This window comes from Ursus arctos, unplaced genomic scaffold, assembly GCF_023065955.2.
Source record: "Ursus arctos isolate Adak ecotype North America unplaced genomic scaffold, UrsArc2.0 scaffold_12, whole genome shotgun sequence".
Lineage (NCBI taxonomy): Eukaryota > Metazoa > Chordata > Mammalia > Carnivora > Ursidae > Ursus > Ursus arctos.
In genome coordinates, this window is record NW_026622786.1 from 5,342,217 (window position 1) to 5,357,862 (window position 15,646).

General features: G+C 46.3%; 1 long non-coding RNA gene across 1 annotated transcript; it reads left to right on the forward strand.

Moving 5' to 3' along the window:
- The first annotated feature begins 1,080 nt into the window (after positions 1–1,080).
- On the forward strand, positions 1,081–4,658 carry LOC125282161 (uncharacterized). Its single transcript, XR_008958871.1, has 3 exons — positions 1,081–1,301; positions 4,092–4,176; positions 4,435–4,658. It is a non-coding gene; the product is annotated as an uncharacterized LOC125282161 (long non-coding RNA).
- The last annotated feature ends 10,988 nt before the right edge of the window (positions 4,659–15,646 follow it).

The following is a 15,646-nucleotide window of genomic DNA, read 5'->3' on the forward strand; positions in this document are numbered from 1 at the left end:
CTTTTAGGAAACTGCTTCTTTGTCTAAGCAGAAATCCACGTTTATAATCCTATTTGTATATCTCTTGCCTCTCAAGAAGGGTATTTTTAATTTCTAAAAATGTTTTCCCTAAATCAAAGCTTTTTAGAGAGTTGTTGGATCTGAAATGTGTCCATTTTTTTAAATGAGGATTTTAAAATAAGAAACTTGTTGTATCTAGTAAGATGCACACACTCGTGGAGGCAAACACTGTCTCCCCAAAGTTCAAAGCATGGCGAGATACAGGTCACACCACTATTAGCCTGTCCCTGTCAGGTCGTGGCCTTGCCGACTCAAGAGCCCACCTCCTCCTCACAGTGCGTCACATAGGGTAGAAAAGCCCAAGACAGAACAGCTGTGACCAGGGCTTACTCATCTGTACAGACGCTAGATGATGATAGTTATAATAATTAGCATGTGTAAAGGGCTTTGCAGTATAAATGCCACCACCGTGCATTTGATTTTCATTTAATTTTAATCTTCAGAGAAACCTCTTCTTTTTTCTCCCCAGGGGAGAGAATCAAAATTTAGGAATGAAGTGAGATCTCTCCTCAAGTATGTAAACATACCTAAACCTCTCTCGGTCTAAAAAAATGAAATCCATTCTTTACTTCACGTGCCCTCCAGCCAACTCATCTCTCTCCTCCTGAGGAAGCTTTTTCAAAAGCAGCTCACACTCATCATCTCCCCTTCTTTGCACTCATTTTGTCCATTTCCCTGTGTAAGTACTGTAGTGTGGCAGGGCAGGTCACAAGCTGACAGCACCTGGGGAGCACGGTCAGCCCGCTCTGTACAGCTTGGAACATGCCTGGTTATTAAACACAACTTGTGGGTTTAACAGAATGAGTCCTTGACCACTCAAGTCAGTGGGCAACCTCTGGGCAGGCAGTCTGGCTTGGGAAGCTTGTAGCATTCCTCTGAGCTTCAAGGAGCTTCCGATTCTTGGCTACTTCCCCGTCCTTCCTCTCTGAAAGGGAGGAAGAAAGGAAAGAAGGAGGGAGGGAGGGAGGCAAGGATCGTCTCAAAGCAAAATCATCTGACTACAGACTCCATTCCCTTTTTCCTTTATTAGGATCCATTCCAACTCACTGCTGTTGGGACTGCTAAAACAGAGACCACGTTTTTGCCACTTTAGATCTGGCCTTGTAAGAGAAGAACTCTTTCCCTCACCTCACCTCCTATCAAAGTACCTACCATTCCTCCATTGAAATTTCATTAACGATCTAGATCTTGGAAGATTTTCTGGGACGAAGAGAACACAAAAGTGGAGCCTATCAGCAGAGGTGAGCCAGCAGAAGGGAAGGGGGTTTGCCCAAAGGCATGCTTCACCTGCTCCCCAGTGCTCCCAGGAGTCAGTCCTGGTCACTTACAGGAGAGGAAAATGGGGTGAAAGAAGGCCATGAGTGAGTTCACAGCCTTGGTACACAGTGAGTTCTCTCTCCCCTCCCAGCTGCACGAACCATATTTCCTGTTCTCTTATGTGAAGTGTGAGTCTGGCACTCTGTGAAGACGCAGTGCCCACTTTCAGCCAAGCAAAGCAGCCTTTCCTCCAGATTGAGATGGCTGTGCCTCTTCTCAGTGCTCTGCTTCTCCAGCTGCAGAAGCAGGGCCCGGCTCCCACCTCCCCAGATCCAGAGGGAATGAGCCACTATGAGGCTCTAGCAGTCCACGGAGTTCCCAAACTTACCAGCGTTTCAAATCTAAACATAGCTACTACCCACTTCCCTGCACTTTCCACCCGCTTCCCTATAATTCAGGCTGCTGAACAATCAGTACCTCCTTTGACAACAAAGGGGACAAGTGTGAAAAGCCAGGGTAGGCGATGGGCAAACTCAGAAAGTAGGTGGAACATTTCTCTGATGTGCCATCTCGTTCCTTTCTCCTGCTCCCTCTCCTGAAGTCAGCAAAGAGTCTGCAAATAGTCATGTGTACGTGAGTGTGAGTTTCAAGTTCTCAAATGGTAGCTCATAGGGACTTGATCTTTCCTTATAAAATAAAACAGTTTCGGCCACCATGAGAAACAGCTTGTCAGGCAGGTAGCCAAAGGACTTTTAGGGACCACGGGGTCCTTCATCTGACCATCCCACACAGAGAGCTCCTTCAAAACATGCACAGAGCCGGACCAGGTGGAGCGTCTGAGACGGAAGGTCCACAGTCATTCATTTCAGGGACTTTCCCCCAGCCTCTGCCTCTCTGGTGGCTTTGCTGTCATCACCCACCTACTTAGGCCAGACCTGGAGACACTCATGGGTGACCCAGGAAGGCTGGTTCAGGGGAAGTGGAGGACAGGCTGTGCTGATGATTTATTAAATGCTGTGGCTTCTTCCTCCTCCACAAGGCTCCTCATCAGAGGGTGCGGCTTGGGTCATGCTGGGCACTCAGCAGCTTTGTGGTGGGTATCGGTTTGTGCTTCCTCCCCTTTGCTTTCGATTCAGTGCTTTCCTGTTGCAGTCTGAGCAGTTCTATTTAACCACAGCCCCACAGCAGCTACCGCTGCATGCAAACTGGGTCCACCGGGGGGCAAGTGTAGGGCAACCCGAGGGGAAGAAAGGGCTGAGAGGTGAGAAAGGAGAGTGGTGTAAGCCAGCTGGAAATGAAGAAAAAAATTCCCAAGATAGAATGCCATGATGAATAACAATCCAGAAAACATTCCAGTAATTTAAAAAATATGTTCCAGCTCACATTCAGCTATGGTAAAAGTCAATCCTGATCTAAGTTAATCAGCTCAAATATATTTTCATTGGAACATACCTTTGGAGGTATTTTTCAAAGAAATAAGAAATCTATAGGTGAGATGAGGTGAACTGGGGTTTTAATTCAAGAAATAATTTAAAATTAAGTATCCAAATTCAGGTCTGATTCAGGAATAAGATAAATGACAATTTGGGGGTAGAATTTAAATTAGACAGGTTTGAAGCCCAGGCAAAGGAACAAGAGTTTGTGAAGGCCTAGAAGCAAGAGAAGGCAGCGTGTGTTTGCACCACGGGAGGCCAGCATGAGTGGAGTGCAGGCTGATGGCAGCTAGGCAGGTGACTGATCGTGGAGAGCTTATGAGCCATGCTAAGACGTTTGGACTCTAGCCTAAGGATAGTGGGAAGCAACTAAATGATTTTAAATGGAGGAGGTGAATTTACCAGAAGTGCATTTATAAAAAAAACCTTTCTCGTAGCTGGTGAAAAATGATCCAAGGGGAGAAAAACTAGAAGCAGGAAACCAGCAAAGACTTACAAAAGTCCAGAGGTGACTGCTTAGGCCAGGTGAGGATGAGAATAAGTGGGTAGATTCAAAGAAGTCGATTTTACTGGACTTGGTTATTGATTGAATGGAGAGAGTGAGCAAAAGAGAAATCAAAGATGAATCCCTGGTTTCTAGCTAGGGCAACTGGGTGGATGTTGTGGCATATATTAGGAAAAGGAACATCAGAAGAGGAATAGTCTGAGAAAGTGAGTTGATTAATATGACTTAGGAATATCCAATCAGAGAGGTTCCAGAAGGTAGTTGTTATATTAGTGTGGAGTTCAGGGGAGATGAGATTTGGGAGTCAGCGGCATATAACTCTCATAAAGCCATGGAAGAGAGGAGATTTCTCAGATGACGTGTAGAGGGAAGACAGGCTGACATAGGACAGGGTCCTGAGGAACACCAACACCTAAGGAGTTGGTAGAGAGCTTGCAAAGGTGCCTAGGATCCATGAGGAAGGTAGGGGGGAATAACAGTGTGTGGAAACCACAGGAAGACGGTGAGTCTATCGAGGAGATTGATGGTGTCCATTTCTGCTCAGTGTCAGGTAAGACAAAGATTGATATAGCCACCGGGTTTAGTAATGGGGGACATTACTGTCCTTCATGAAATCCCCGTCTGTACAGTGGGAGTCGGTGCCAGATTAGTCTGTGTGTGAGAGAGGGAGAAGTGAAGAATTAGAAATAGCAAGGCATGCCGACTGTTTCCTCTCCCTCAAATGCCCTTCCACGCTTTACCTACTTGGTAAAATCTTCCTCCTTCCAGGGTAGGGGTGAAGTGAAGGATATTTATAAGCAAGCAAACACAAATCCAAGGAATATTTTCTTTTCCAGATGCAAATTCAGCCAGGGCTGGAAGTCAGGAAGTGGGTGACTTACTCCATGCTCACCAGACAAGAACTTTCAACCAATAAAGGAGGTCTGTACACTCCCTGGTGCCAGTGTAGGGGTGTTGGTCTACATTAAGCCAAGAATGTGAGGCAATTCTTAGGAACAGGAAGAGGTTTAGCTGGGATGGGACGAGGACTCTGACTTGAGGGAGGTGGTAGAGGGAGTGGAGTGGGAAACAGAGTAGGTTTTTTTTTTTTCAAAGAGCAGAGCTAGCAATGAGCTGACAAAAGCAGAAGGGATTGAAAAACTATACCTGAAAGCCGTTCTACCCCATCTCTAACTACAGTAAAGCACACAGAAAAAGGATCAGATTCAGAATTGCACCACCTCTTGTACCACCTATTAGGGGAGAGAAAATACTCACCTCAGGACTCTCTTGCCACAAGGGACCCCCGCCTGCACTTTTCTCTTCAAGCAAAGAACAGCTATTCTAATCACAGATGAGAAAATTTATCGGTAAGATGGGGATAGTGGCTATCAACATACATGATAACATGTAGAAAAGCACCTTACATGCTATTTAAGAACAGTTCACAGTTGCCTGGGTGGCTCAGTCGGTTAAGCGTTCAACTCTTGATTTCAGCTCAGGTCATGATCTCAGGGTCCTGGGATCGAGCCCCACGTTGGGCTCTGCACTGAGCATAGAGCCTGCTTGAGATTCTCTCTCTCCCTCCCCTCCATCCCTCCCCTCACTCACACTCTCTCTCTCTCTAAAAAAAAAAAGAATGCAAACAATGAATCATGGAACACTACATCAAAAACTAATGATGTACTATATGGTGACTAACATAACATAATTTAAAAAATTAAAGTAAAAAATTTTTGAAAAGAACAGTTCAAATGTTAGCTGCTGATGTTCTTACAAGGTATACAAGCACAAGCATATTTTTAAACAAATTTGAATAAGAAATATTAGATACAGATGACATTTGCTCTGAATGACACAGACGCATGTTATGGCAGACGTTTTTAGACACTGTTGGGAATCTTTCTTTGGACTTAACCAGTCATCTTAAATGGAAAGAATCAGCCCTGAACAACTTACTTTCTTCAAGCTTAAAAAAAATTATTTAAGAATTGGTGCTTTGTGAGATCTAAAAATCTGGGGTTAAATGGAAAAACATGGCCAGAGGTTTTTGGTTGTACAGGTCAAATCATTAAACTGAGATTAAGGAAATAGCCCAAATTATTTTCCTCAGAGGACAAAGAAAAGGCAAACAATTATTTTAAATGAGTGTATTTTTGTTATGGTATTTATTTATAGCAATGAGATTTGCCTTGTCTGTCACATAAAGACCATAATTTTTTAAAAGCTCTTCTCTTTTCAGTATAGTTGTTTTCCAAACACTACATTAGACACTTTGAGGAAGTGGCAGTCTTCAGACTGGAGTTTTGCTGCCCTCTTCTGGGAACATGAAATCATAGCCCGAGAAATAGCCCGAGAAATGGACCTGAATACTGCCACACAACCAGACCAGGCAGAAAACGGCCCCATCAGTAATAAAATGATCACAAAGGAAGGTCGTTAGTTTCCAGAGGAACGAGCAGAATTGCATTGATGACCACTGCTTTCCTTGAACAGTTAGAATAGTCATGATAATAGTGATACACTGTGGTACTTAGAGATCCCTTCATGGCTCATAAAATCTTCACGACTGTTATTGCATTTTTACCTGCTTTTATCCTCAAATAGTCCACGTGAAGTGGGTGAAGCCGGTCTCATTCCCACTTTCCAACCATAGGAAACTGAGGCACATGGTACCTCGGTAACCTTAAGCCTTACAGCTACAGACTGGCAAGCTGGATTTAGAAACCAAGTCTCCTGGCTCTGGGTTCAGTATTTTCCAGCCTTCCCCACCACGTTCCCCACAGACCACTGCTGCATGTGACGGTGGTAGTTTGTCTCTGTTGTGGTTTCATATAAATCGCTATCCTTTTCCAGTAATGTCCATTTTACACTACGCTGTTTACCTGATGAAAATAAATATACTGTTCTGTATAATTCTAGCAAGGCTACACTGCTATTGCAGCAAAAAGGACAAAAACAAACATATCTACATAAATCCCACAAGCAAGTGGATGGGCTGTAGCAGAACTTCTTAAACTTTTGCTCAAAAGTTCTTTAGTGTTTTGTTTTGTTTTTAAGAATCTTCAGCAAGCAGACTTCTGCAATAATAAGTCCCAACTCTGCTATGGGGAAAACTGAGTTTTGAGAAAGATGAAAGAAAAAATAATGATGAAAAAAAAAAGATGAAAACAACCAAGAAAAACCAGCTCGAGAGTCAACGTACTTTCATTCTAAAGTTCTAACTGTGCAAATAACACGCTTTCCATATTAATGTAAATGGCCGAACAAAAGGCATATAAATATGCTCTTCAGTCCTCACTTTTATAGGGCTTACTACCTGCCTCTGCATGCCCAGCCCAACAAACCTCACTGCCTACCCACACTACTTGCAAGGGCGTCACTGGGAGTTTGGCAGGTGCAAACTGCCATCGGTTGCTCACAACTAAGCCTTAAACCAGTTTTTTTTTAAGTTCTTTTTTTAAGATTTTTTTTATTTATTTATTTATTTATTTATTTATTTATTTATTTATTTAGACAGTGCACACAAGCAGGAGAGGGGCAGAGGGGGAGAGAGAGACTCTCAAACTTTGCACTGAGCCCCACACTGGGCTCAATCTCACGACTGAGATCATGACCTGAGCCGAAATCAAGAGTCGGGTGCTTAACTGACGAAGCCACCCAGGCCCCCAAACCAGTTTCTTAACTCTAGCATGGTAAAATATGTCTTACTTTATATGGCTTGGTGGTCAAGGTATTTATAATTGAACTGGAGTCACTTTTTCAGATGGCAATTTGGCAAGGGGTTGAGTGACATGAAAAGCTCGCTTAATATTATCCATACAATATACAAGCGTGATGCCTCTGTGGCCAACTGAAAACATCCCCAGACCGATATCTGCCAGTCTATTTGACTTTTGTACTTTCTCTTCAAGTCAAATTTGTCTCCACATCTTAATCTCTTCTCCCTCTTCACCTTCTTACTTCCAATTGTTTCTGCCCTAAAGAATCAATTTCATTTGCTGTATTATCTCTCTTCCTTTTCTCCGATGTCTTCACCATATATTGCTAGAATCTTCCTGTTTTTCCTTTATTTTGTTTTTCTGTTTCATTTGCCTTTTCCCCTTCCCATCCCTTATTTAAGGTGGGGGGGGAGGGGGGAGGCAGGGAGGGCCAGAGGGAGAGAGACAGAATCTCAAGCAGGCTCCACACCCAGCACGGAGTCTCAGTAAAAACTCATTGTGCAAGTACTTTCTATTCAGCCACGATGTCCGTGTGTGCAGGTAGTAGAAAAAGAGTATTCAATACACAACACTCAGGGAGTCCTGATTCCATCACTAGGAGTCTTTGAAGGTGAACTTCACCCAACGAGAGATGACTGGGAAATTTTGGCTTTCGAACAGCTGGTCACTGTTGAATAGACTCAATTGTAGATGTAAAACAAAAATCTGGGAGTGGAGCAGGTGGGAAAAATAGGAATAAGCAGTATCTGTTTCAGTGGGTGGAAACAATAGTGTACGAAGAGTCAGGTTAAGATGGAGGTAAAGAGAAAATAGAATAATGTCAAACGTTTGAGGTTGAGGGGTCACTTACAACTTAGAAACTGAATGTGAAAAGTTTGACAAGCTAATACGGAACCAAAGATGTCCAAAAACTTTTGGTGCAATGTTCAGCCCTAACTCTACAACCTTCTTAAACACCACACTCACATATAGGCACACATAAGAAGAAAAGAAAGCAAATACCACAGAACGACAAACAGATGAAATTTCTCCCCCATAAGTTAACTATAGCCTAAAAGAGATGGAGACTCAGTGTTAAATATGGCGAGGAGAACCAAGACGATTTACTTTACTGTATACCCTGATACATCAAATCAACCATGATAGTAGGGATTAGAGCACCAGATGCAAAAAATACACGAGTCGAATCGTTGAACGCTACATCAAAAACTAAAGATGTACTATATATTGGCTAATTGAACATATTAATTAAATAAAATTCACAAGTGCACAATGATTGTCAAAACAAATACTTTAATGATATAGAATGGGGAGGAAATATTCTTTTCCACAGCACAATGCCAGCAAATACACATTGTATAGGAAGGATAAAGTTAGATAGAATTCTTCCAATGTACAAACACAGATGCGGTTATGATGCACCACAGGGATCATTAAAGATGGCAAAATTTTAGAAAAAGACTTTAGAGAAGAAGATCTTCATACATTCTCAGAGAACCCCTTGCCAAAATGCTAATTTTAGGAAGAAAATCATGTGTCCTGCTATGAACAGATCTGATAGGCCCTCCATAGCAAAGTAACCAATGAAGCTGTCACAAGAATGGTGATGGGCAAACTTGGACCCTCTTGGTCTCCGGGTGGGCTGAGCTGGGACACACACAGCATTAACTATGGAGTGTCCTGGCCAGAGGGTTAGGCTGAATTTAGTCAGGAGGAAATGATCAGACAACTTCAGGATGTAGACCCTTAAGCCAAGACATCTGACTGTCCCCTACAAACAAGGAAATGTCAGCACCAGCAGACACAGCCACCTAAGGGTGAGGAGATGTTTTGGGTTCAAAAGGACTAAAAAAAAAAAAAAAAAAAAAAAAAGGAACACATTCTTTTTAGTCCTTTGGAACCCAAAATATCTCTTCTCCCTTGTGTTGTCTCTTCTATGTGGTGACACTGACTGTTTGAAGAAAGTCCAGTCATCTTGTTCAATGATCTACATTCTCAAGTTGTCTGGTAACTTCCTCATGCTCAAATTCAGGCTAAACCTTTCCAGCAAGAACACCGCATAGTTAATGCTGTCTGCTCCTAGCGCAGCCCATCTGGTGGCCCAGAATGTCCAGTTTGACCTGTGGTCTTTTTCCATGGTGCTCCTGACTCAGGTTCTCTGCAGGGTGGAATTGAGAGCAGCAAGACTTAAGGTCTGTCAAAACTGTGTCATCTAGTCAGGCATTGGTCTCCTGAGGGATTTCTCACAACTGGAGCTGAAGGCTAGAATCTCTCTCATCAAAGCAGTCTTTTGCAGTCAAAATCACAGAGAATGGCTTGTGATTGTGATGTTGATTCTCAGCAAAGGATCCCACCTGTGCTGTGTTTGGGCTTTAAGTTGATTTGCTGTTCTAGATTTCTTTTCATCAAGTGGAAAATGATGGGGTTTTGTGATGGGGTTTATGATGGGGTTTTCTTCACATGAGGAATCTCTTAGTTTCTGAAGTACTTGGTATCTGAGAGAGAAAGAGAGAGAAATCAAATGTGAGTCTTGGTCAGATGGCTGAGCCTGGAGGGGTGGCTACCTGGTGACAGATGTCAGGAGCAAGCTGAACCCCTGTCCAGAAGGAGCCTAAAGGGGGGAGCCGCAGGCAGCCTGAGGGGGAGAGTGAGAGCCACAGGTCAGAAGTAATACCTCACTAAACTGAGCGTCAGCCTGTGTTGCAGGATCCAGGGATCCCTGTGCTCCCCCACCCCCCAGCGGGAGCCTGGTGATATCCCAGCTCAAGGCTGCTGTGAGCTTTGGCCAGATCCCAACTACGCCTTCCTCAGTAGCCACTTCACTCTTGAGCCCCCTTCATCAGAATCCCAAGTGATGGCTTTCTCACACCTCCCAGAGAGGGATGCACCTAGCACCCAGCACACACGTTCAGAAACAGACTGCTGTAGGAAGGAGGGGACCCTTGGCCGACAAACACACCCCCTTCTCACCCTTGTCCCCGTCTTCTGAGGAGGAGGCCAGGCTATGGAATGAGTCCTAGAATGTCAGAGCCAACAGGGGCCTCAGCCTATCTCCAAGTTCCTTTCTGCCATGTGCATATGAGGACCCCCTAAAGCCATGTGACCTGTGTCTGAAAACCCTGGCCTGAAACCCTGGCTCAGGCCCTGTGCAAACATGTGGGGGAAGGGAGAGGAAAACCTCTGATCTGGAGGTGTGGGCAAGCAGTAGACATTCTTGGTCACTTGGCTGGAGAGGAACAAGCCCAAAGGGGCAGAGGGAAGAACTCAAGGAGGAGAAACTCAAAGGGGAATTCACAAAAAGAGAGCAGGGGTGTTACCATGGCCCTAGTCATTTTCACTCAGGGACGCCAACATTCTCTGAAGGTAATCTCACACAGGATAGCCCTTAGGGCATTTCTAGGACTATTCTCAATGCAGAGACTCACCAAACTCTGAAGAGAAAATGAAAAGGCATTCGTTTTAGCTCTCTAGATTCTCATCCCTTCTTTTCTAAAGTTTCCCTAAAGAAAGAGTCTCTCAGTGTTTACCCTGGTATACAGAAGGACCTGCAAATGGGTTAACATAGGAGAATGAGACCTAAGGTTCTTTACTGAGATGTTGTATAAGGACAAAATTTGATTAAAATATTTTTTTTTCAGTCTGCAGTGAACGTGCAGGGGGCTGTGAAATCCACTCAGTGACTAGTGAACTGTCGATTTCATTGTCATAGGAGTAGAGCACTAAATTCTTTGACCTTTGATCAGGGAAGAGATTCTGTTTTGGACTCTGGGTATCTATGTAATATTTATTTTTTTCTTGTCTTTTTTTCTTTTTTTCTTTCATTTTCTTTTTTTACTTATTATTCTGTTTCGTTAGCCAGTGTATGGTACATCATTAGTTTTTGAGGTTGTGTCCAATGATTTATCAGTGACGTATAACACCCAGTGCACATCACAACACGTGCCTTCTACATTATAGGGGCTGAGGAGAAACCTAACTCCAGGCAGTCCGGTGTGGCACTCCCAGCTGTGACAGGTTCTCATTTAGTTTTTCTCATGGGGGCTCTTTCTCCTCAGCTTTAGCACTTCTTATTCACATGGAGAAGTTGAGGGTTACGTGTCCTCCTAGGTCAGATTCCCTGAACGACCCAGGAGGAGAGTCCTTTTGCAAGTGACTCATTAAAACAGTGCTCCTGGGAGGATGAGGCCTCAGAGTTGGGCAAGCAGGGAAGGAAGGCAAAGAAGCCGAGAAAGTGTGTGATTTCCGGCAAAGTTCACGTGTTTGGCGACATGTGTAACTGATGCTGCTCTGCTGAGGAGGGCCATGGGGCCTGCTTCCCCGTGGCCATGAGTGGAGGGGAGAGGGGATCTCAGGACGGCCCCAGCAGGAACACAGCAGAGTTCAGATGCAACCAGGTAATGGAGATGCCAGGGCCGGCAGGGTGGCAGTCCCTAGGGAAACAGACGGAAGCCCAGACAGAGGTAGCACCAGCTGTGGGAGTGACCAAACGAGGAAGACAAGGCAGTGTGAGTGTGTTGGCGGGTGCAGCTATCATCTGAAGGACAGCAATAGGAATCCGTGCCCCAAGAGTCACAGGGGGCGTGATTACCTCCGTTCCCTAAGCCAGAGGGCCACGGAATCTGCATGCGAGTCTCCACCGGCCAAACTGCAGTTTTCTCTTGGGCATCTTCTCTTCCATGACACCGAGGGCTTTCCTGTGGCCAAAGACTTGACACTCACACTGGCTGTCCCTCGAGGCCTCAGCGGCATCGCCCTCCAGCTTGGGAGGGTTCTTCACGCAGAGGGAAGCATCCAAACCCAGCTCTGGAAGGAAAAGCACATCAATAGGATCTGCTGTTATTCATGATCTTTCTGATCCTCCACCCACACTGACGTCAAAGGACGACATCGGACAGAAGGAGCAAGGCCATCCGAGTGTTCAGAGGGGAGGGGAAGCCAATGGACACGCTTTGATTATTTCCTGTTTTGTTCATCTCTCTCACACTACCTGCATGGATAAGAATGCCAGAAGGCCAAAGTGCTTGCAGTTGACAAAAGTGAAATCAGAGAAGCAGAATTGGTAAAAACAGAGTTCCGGAGAAGAAAAGACAAAGGCAGGGCAATCAGGCTGGAAAGAGGCTGTGCTATTGGTGAGAAGAGACTGTAGACATCAGCTAAAGTCAAAGTTGAAGGGAAGCCTTTGGGGAGCAACCAGGGAAGAGAAAGCTGGGGAGTTGACACAACACGTGTCAACACGTGGTGCACTTCATACGTGTACACTCTGGATAATACACACACGGATTATACATCGTGTATGTGACCTGAGATACAAATGTGTGTGTCTGTATGTACGTATGTACCTAATTCAGTAAATGATTAAATAGGGATCTGGGGGACATGGAACCTAATATTCTAACCTCCCTTCTGGTCAGTTGAAATTGGAAAAAATACACAAATCCAAGGACAATGAGAAAAGGGGTGGAAGAAACAGGTAACCTGTTCAACACCACGGAGGGATTACAGGGGGAGCAGGTGGGAACAAAACAGAGTAAAACCATCTGCCATGGCGTGACAGTTTGTATTCGCCCCCAGTTCATAGGGGTGAATCACAATCCCCAATGTGATGGTTTTGTGGGGTGAGCATCTGGTCGGCATCCCCCCTAGGAGGGATCCGTGCCCTATAAAGGAGACCCCACAAAGCTCCCTCACTCCTGGGAGGACAAGGGAAGAAGGCGGCCACCTCCGAACCAGGAAGGCAGCGTCACCAGGCCCCAAATGTGCACCTGTTTGATTGTGGTTCTACCGCACCTGCAGAACTGTGAGATCACAACTTCTGTTGTTGACAAGGCAGTCTGTCTGTGGCATTTTTTTTCTCAGAGCCAGAATGCACAAAGAACCCGGCATGGAGCCTGGTTTCCTGCTCAGGCCTCTGTGGAAGTTGAGTCACAGAGAGAGGAACTGAGCCAGCGGGGTGAGTCGGGGCCACGACAGTGGGCGCCATGGAGAAGTGACAGAGAGGCTCGAGGGGGAAGACAGTAAGTACGTCAAGTTCTAAGGCCCTTGTCGGGGCTGTGCTTCCCCGAACACTCCCTGAGCTCTTTCTCTGGGGCCTCTCCCCGGTGCCATAGTCTGCTGCTTATGTCACCTCCAACTGAGAACTGCATCTCCTCATTTCTCAGGCAGTTCTGACAGAGGAGCCCCAGGCCACCCCAGGCTCCAGGAAGGGGCACTGAATGCAGGAGGTTAAGGAACGCACGACCCAGGGGAAGGTCAGAAAGCTCAGTCTTCAGGAAATCTGAGCAGAGGTGGGTCCTGATGAAGAGGAAGCTGGGGACGAGGCCCCAGAGATGAGGGGAGATGATGAACTAGACGGAGAATCAGAGGAGAGAGTGACGTGTGCACTTCATGTAAGAAAGGGGCCACTTATGTCCTTAGAAAAGGGAAAAAAGAAAAATAAGTGGGAGACAGTGTTGTGGGGCCAGTATTACCATTGTGACTGTGAGCACCGAACAGGGAAGATTGCCTTGAAGATGTCATAGGAGAGAAAACTGGGCACAGGAGCCTTTCTGAGAAAGCTAGGGAAGATGGGGTCCAGTGAATGTGGAGCCGCTGACAACTGCCCCACCCCCCATGAAACAATGCCCCGAAACCATTTGCCGAGTGCTAAAGCCCCACAGCGACCCACAAATTAGACATGACAAATTCATAGATGATGTCAAGCAATTTCTGTTGAATCAGGCCCCCCAGAATTTATGCCGTTTCTTCTTTCCCATATCGATGGAATGGAGATACTAGTTTTGCGCTTTCCGATGAAGGGACAGAGAGGAAACTAGGTAAGAGGATGAATAAGTTGGCCACTTAAAGAGCTAGGAAGTTGCAAACCCAGGACCCGGGGCAGAGCTGATACTAAACACCGGGCTCTTGCTGACCTCGCTGGATTGGAGCATCATGGGGTTCGACCTCACCCCGTTGCTGCCTCCAGCTACAAGTCTGTGACAACCAACATAGGGACCAGAACTTCCTACTCCCCGTCCCTCTCACCTTGGAAGAGTGGCCATTGGTTCCCAGAACCCATCTTGGTGTCCAGGCTCCCGATGGCAGAGGAGAGGCCGAGCCTGGCTCTGTTGTCACCACAATCCAACTGCTGTTCCAGCCGCTGTCGCAGAGAATTGGCCACCTGGGTGCTTGGCTGTGTCTGTGCTCCTGACATTTGCACCTTTGCCATTTGGAAACTCACATTTCCACTCGATGGGCCCTGGTGATGGGGAGCCTGCATCGGGGCTGAAGCAAGAAGAGATTTCAATGGGATCCACCCCAGGGCTCCTTAGCTGAGCACTCCCAGAACACCCACGTCTGATGTCCGTTCTGGACTGAGACCCCACCCTGCGAGCAGGTACAAAGGTAGACACCATGTGTATGAAGGAGATGTCAGTGTTGTGTCCGAGCCTAGGGATGCTGAAATGGTAGGTGCCCAGCCTGCAAAGTCCCTGAGGTGAAAATCACCCCTTTCACTCCACCAGGCCTTGGCATGGGCACACGAGTTCATTCCTATCATTCCGTTAGTCGTAACCTTCTTCCTACAGCCTGGAGAGAGTAGGTCCTAGAGAGTTCTCAGGGCATGGGGAGAAGGAGTTGCCAGTGGGAGCTGGGCAGCATTACAGGGGTGCCAGGCAGCCAAGTGAAGAGCCTCCTGGGCACCCCTCGTGACAACAGAAAAGGCCCGGGACCTCTCAGCTCTCATTGCTTTTGTATGGAGCCTCATGGAGACATTGATCTCTCAGAGGGGCTGGAAGAGCTACTGGCTCTGCTCACAGGACAGAGTGACTGACAGGGTAGGAGTTGGCAGATGTGTGGCAGGGTCACAGGGATCTCTGGGGGCAGTCTTGCAACTTTTTTGTTTACATTTACAACTGTTTCAAATAATTTGGTACAAAAGCAGAGAGGACAGGACCAACCCCATCCCCACATAGGCCCTGACAGGACCGAGTGGAGAGTAGTGGGCAGTCTGAGCTGGTGAGGTCTGAGGTCCCATAACCACTGGCCAGGGGTCTTGGGCAAGTGACATGACGTTGCTGAGGCTCGGTTCCCTTGGCTCTCACAGGAGATGCCACACCGACTGGAGAGTGACCTGTGAGGACACGAGGGGCTCCAGCACAACAGCGCTGCTGCTGAGCGGGGACGGAAAGGGACGTGGTGGACAAACGAAGCAAAGTAACTGTGTGTTTCATTTCTGCTTCCTGAATTGCTGTAATCCTGAGGAGGCCTTTACTTCTTGGCCCCTCCGAGAGGAATGGGAAACAGGGGAGAAGGTGGTCCTAGGGTGGAGAGACTGTTAACTGACCAAAAAGATGAAGGAACAAAATGTTTCATGGCCAATTTCACTAGACAACATTGACACAGTGAGGAACATCATAGACTCCTTGCTGCTCCTACAAGGTGATTTGATGAGCAAGGAAAGTCGGCTAACAACGCAAACGCTTCTCCCAGAAGCAAAGTCCGAATTGTAGCCTGAGTGGGAAGAAATGAGAATTGAGTGTTAGCCTCCACTCCTGTGCGAGTGTGATCCAAGGGGGTCTTGCTGAGCAGGCAGCACTTTTCTGAAGATTCTGGAGAGGGAACAACTCTGCTTTGCTTCAGAATGAGGCCAATACCCACGGCAGGTGCACGGACCATTGATCCTTTACATGACATTATGCTACCGAGAGCAACAC